Here is a 5,292-nt window from a genome sequence, read left to right as displayed (position 1 = left end):
ATCATTAATAAGAGACAATTCTAGATGAAAAATATTTCAAACATTTTTTATGCTAGACATTCCTCAGTATTATATGATTGAAAATGAAAATATTTTTCTTCGTTTTTCACAATCAAATTATTTATAATGTGAGATAATGTTTTCCATAGATATTTTAATATTATGAATAAAAATAATAATTATATTTAATTAAAATTTTTATCCAATAATATACCATATGCTTAGAAATTTGATTACCAAATTTCTAAACAACTTAATTAGCATAGTCTTACAACCCTCAACCATATGTAGTCCAAGCAGCACTAAAAAATTAATTAAAGTACCATAACAGCATGGACTGCGATATGCGTTCAAAATGTCGATGTTCATGTGTCCTGCAGTTCACACGATGACGCACAGTTTGCTGCGTTCTTCATCGACCCATGAGCCGAGTGATCCACCGCTTAGAGTTTTTATATTTATTATTTCAATTTGTCAAATATGAATTTATTGAAAGAAATTAAAAATACACCATTTTACTGGCATATATCAATTCCTTCAATAAATCTTTTTTTTATACCTAAAACGAAATGCTGCGAAATGTCTTAGTTTTATATAAACAATATTATACCATTTATTACTTGGATAATTTACAATTTCATATAATTTTAATGTGATATAATATTGCGTTTTTATATAAAACATTAACCTGAAGTAAACCAGGTACAACATTCAACATTTTAGGTTGTTGCATTAGCCAATGTATGCCCATAACTATGATGAACAATACATATTCGCAACGCGTGTATATTATGGTCCATATACACGCAAGTTTCATATTATAATATATAAACATAAATTTGTGAATATATTATAATACAATTTAATTTGCTTGATTATTATTCTTGTTTGCTTGATTTTATTTATAAAAAAATTTAATCCAAATTTTCATTGAACTTCTTTTTTTATAAATATATAATTGTTTGGCAATTTTATCTTGTTATATTATAAAAATATATTTTATAATTAAAACAAGTTATTGTTGTTTACGGTAAAGATATTATATACAATAATGATCCTTCCGCAGGTTCACCTACGGAAACCTTGTTACGACTTTTACTTCCTCTAAATAATCAAGTTCGGTCAACTTTTGCGAAACAACCGTAACACGCAAGGCGTCACAGTGATCACGTCCGGAGACCTCACTAAATAATTCAATCGGTAGTAGCGACGGGCGGTGTGTACAAAGGGCAGGGACGTAATCAATGCGAGTTAATGACTCACACTTACTGGGAATTCCAAGTTCATGTGAACAGTTTCAGTTCACAATCCCAAGCATGAAAGTGGTTCAGCGGTTTACCCGGACCTCTCGGTCTAGGAAATACACGTTGATACTTTCATTGTAGCGCGCGTGCAGCCCAGGACATCTAAGGGCATCACAGACCTGTTATTGCTCAATCTCATTATTGCTAGACGCAATTTGTCCATTTAAGAAGCTAGTGTCCTTATAATGGGACAAACCAACAGGTACAGCTCCACTTACATAAACACATTCAAACACAATAAACATTTTACTGCCCACCATGAATGAAGGCTATATAAGCTTCAACACCATAATCCTGAAGATATCTATTTAATATATTTGAGTCTCGTTCGTTATCGGAATTAACCAGACAAATCACTCCACGAACTAAGAACGGCCATGCACCACCACCCATAGATTCGAGAAAGAGCTATCAATCTGTCTTACACACTTATGTTCGGACCTGGTAAGTTTTCCCGTGTTGAGTCAAATTAAGCCGCAGGCTCCACTCCTGGTGGTGCCCTTCCGTCAATTCCTTTAAGTTTCAGCTTTGCAACCATACTTCCCCGGAGCCCAAAAGCTTTGGTTTCCCGGGAAGCGACTGAGAGAGCCATAAAAGTAGCTACACCCAATTGCTAGCTGGCATCGTTTATGGTTAGAACTAGGGCGGTATCTGATCGCCTTCGAACCTCTAACTTTCGTTCTTGATTAATGAAAACATCTTTGGCAAATGCTTTCGCTTAAGTTAGTCTTACGACGGTCCAAGAATTTCACCTCTCGCGTCGTAATACTAATGCCCCCAAACTGCTTCTATTAATCATTACCTCTTGATCTGAAAACCAATGAAAGCAGAACAGAGGTCTTATTTCATTATCCCATGCACAGAATATTCAGGCATTTGAAGCCTGCTTTAAGCACTCTAATTTGTTCAAAGTAATTGTACCGGCCCACAATAACACTCGTTTAAGAGCACTAATGCAGGTTTTTAAATAGGAGGAACATATGAAAAAATACAAGTACTTAATCACATATAAGAACTCCACCGGTAATACGCTTACATACATAAAGGTATAGTACTAACCACAAATGTAAGTTGTACTACCCGTATGAAGCACAAGTTCAACTACGAACGTTTTAACCGCAACAACTTTAATATACGCTATTGGAGCTGGAATTACCGCGGCTGCTGGCACCAGACTTGCCCTCAATTGGTCCTTGTTAAAGGATTTAAAGTGTACTCATTCCAATTACAGGGCCTCGGATATGAGTCCTGTATTGTTATTTTTCGTCACTACCTCCCCGAGCTGGGAGTGGGTAATTTACGCGCCTGCTGCCTTCCTTAGATGTGGTAGCCGTTTCTCAGGCTCCCTCTCCGGAATCGAACCCTGATTCCCCGTTACCCGTTGCAACCATGGTAGTCCTAGATACTACCATCAAAAGTTGATAGGGCAGACATTTGAAAGATCTGTCGTCGGTACATGACCATACGATCTGCATGTTATCTAGAGTTCAACCAATATAACGATCTTGCGATCGCTTGGTTTTAGCCTAATAAAAGCACATGTCCCATAAAGGTTCATGTTTTAATTGCATGTATTAGCTCTAGAATTACCACAGTTATCCAAGTAACTGTTAACGATCTAAGGAACCATAACTGATATAATGAGCCTTTTGCGGTTTCACTTTTAATTCGTGTGTACTTAGACATGCATGGCTTAATCTTTGAGACAAGCATATAACTACTGGCAGGATCAACCAGAATAATGTTTTTCTTTACATATTTCATTCATATTTTCGAATAGAAATAATGCAATATAAATATTATAGATCTATTATTTTAATATTCTATTTTTTGAATTTGATTACGGCCAAAACTTGTATAGCATTCGTAATCCTTCTTTTATGTTTTGTTTTATACTTGTTTCGCCACTAATATAACAAGTTTTAGATGTTATAAGAATTATTCATTACATCATATATATAAATATACGTATGTATGTATAATTTTATAACATAATTTTTTATTTAATATATATTTGCTACTATAATTTTATTATATGTACAATATTTTATTCTAAAATATCATTTTATTTCAACATACATAATTATTTATGTATCCACACATTTGCAATTTTTGTTTAATCAATATAAATATTGAATTAAATCATTTGTATTTTGATGTTAAATTTAAAATTTAACATTTTTCCATATAACTCTCGAATGATATATAATATAAAACCGAGCGCATATGAAAAATAAGTATTTATTTAATAATAATATTATTAAAAAATATTATTATTTTATTTGAACTCACTATACCGGCAAACGATATAGTGCGTCCGATTTTAAGGCAGGTACTAATTTAATATACATTATATTAGCCTGCCACCAAAAATTAACGATAATAATTGGAAACCAATTGTTATTATATATATACATATATAACCTTGGCGCACGTTTCAACGTTATTATCTTGAGTTTTAATAATATTAGTCCGCTCAGCCAAGTCTCGTATTCAAAAAGAATAAAGAAACAAATTTATACGGATAATATTATAATATATATTGTCAACATTGACTAAATCATATTATATACATAGATTTATATCAATTCTAGATGGACATCCACTGACCATCCTATAGTAGTTTTTGCATCGATGTCTTGAAATCGGGCATTTTCAATTGGGCTTGCCACCCACCCTACAGTTATTCTCCTATAATAACTTAAGAGAATATTGAATTCAGTACTTTTTATATACATATGAATTACTTCTTCATATAATTTATATTTATGCTGATTTTCATATGTATATGGTAAATTTATTTATATTATTGACAAAATCATATGCATATCATATGTTTTGAACAATACTTGGGTCGGCAACCACTGCCTACCTATAATAGTTTTGAACACTCAATATACGGGTTTTTTTTACTAAAAGAGCCCAAACTGGGCCTAAAACCCTGTCTAGATATCGGGGTTTTTTGTGTTCGAGAAGCCCCCTCTGTGGCTTTCTCTTAATTTACTTAAGAGTTTATAGGTATATTTCATACTTTTTTATATACATATGATATATTTCTTAATATAATTGATATTTATGCTGATTTTCATATGTATATGGTAAATTTATTTATATTATTGACAAAATCATATGCATATCATATGTTTTGAACAATACTTGGGTCGGCAACCACGCCTACCTATAATAGTTTTTGAACACCCTATCTAGATATCGGGTGTTTTCTGTACTAGATGAGCCCACACTGTGGCTTTCTCTTAATTTACTTAAGAGTTTATAGGTATATTTCATACTTTTTTATATACATATGATATATTCTTAATATAATTGATATTTATGTTGATTTTCATATGTATATGGTTAATTTATTAATATTATTGACAAAATCATATGCATATCATATGTTTTGAACAATACTTGGGTCGGCAACCACTGCCTACCTATAATATTTTTTGAACACCCTATCTAGATATCGGGTGTTTTCTGTACTAGATGAGCCCACACTGTGGCTTTCTTAATTTACTTAAGAGTTTATAGGTATATTTCATACTTTTTTTATATACATATGATATATTTCTTAATATAATTGATATTTATGCTGATTTTCATATGTATATGGTTAATTTATTAATATTATTGACAAAATCATATGCATATCATATGTTTTGAAAAATACTTGGGTCGGCAACCACTGCCTACCTATAATAGTTTTTTGAACACCCTATCTAGATATCGGGTGTTTTCAGTACTAGATGAGCCCACACTGTGGCTTTCTCTTAATTTACTTAAGAGTTTATAGGTATATTTCATACTTTTTTATATACATATGATATATTTCTTAATATAATTGATATTTATGCTGATTTTCATATGTATATGGTTAATTTATTAATATTATTGACAAAATCATATGCATATCATATGTTTTGAACAATACTTGGGTCGGCAACCACTGCCTACCTATAATAGTTTTTGAACACCCTATCTAGAT

The 5,292-nt window shown here is 31.8% G+C and overlaps 2 non-coding genes across 2 annotated transcripts; both read right to left on the bottom strand.

The window, feature by feature from the left end:
• Positions 1-271: 271 nt before the first annotated feature.
• On the bottom strand, positions 272-451 carry LOC122319994. The gene has a single exon (XR_006245434.1). It is a non-coding gene; the product is annotated as a 5.8S ribosomal RNA (ribosomal RNA).
• A 598-nt stretch (positions 452-1,049) lies between these two features.
• Positions 1,050-3,044, bottom strand: LOC122319995. Its single transcript, XR_006245435.1, has one exon. It is a non-coding gene; the product is annotated as a small subunit ribosomal RNA (ribosomal RNA).
• Positions 3,045-5,292: the final 2,248 nt, after the last annotated feature.

This window comes from Drosophila ficusphila, unplaced genomic scaffold (genome assembly GCF_018152265.1).
Source record: "Drosophila ficusphila isolate 14025-0441.05 unplaced genomic scaffold, ASM1815226v1 contig_37, whole genome shotgun sequence".
NCBI lineage: Eukaryota > Metazoa > Arthropoda > Insecta > Diptera > Drosophilidae > Drosophila > Drosophila ficusphila.
The sequence above is the reverse complement of the archived record's forward strand: the minus strand, read 5'-3'. Positions and strand labels throughout refer to the sequence as shown.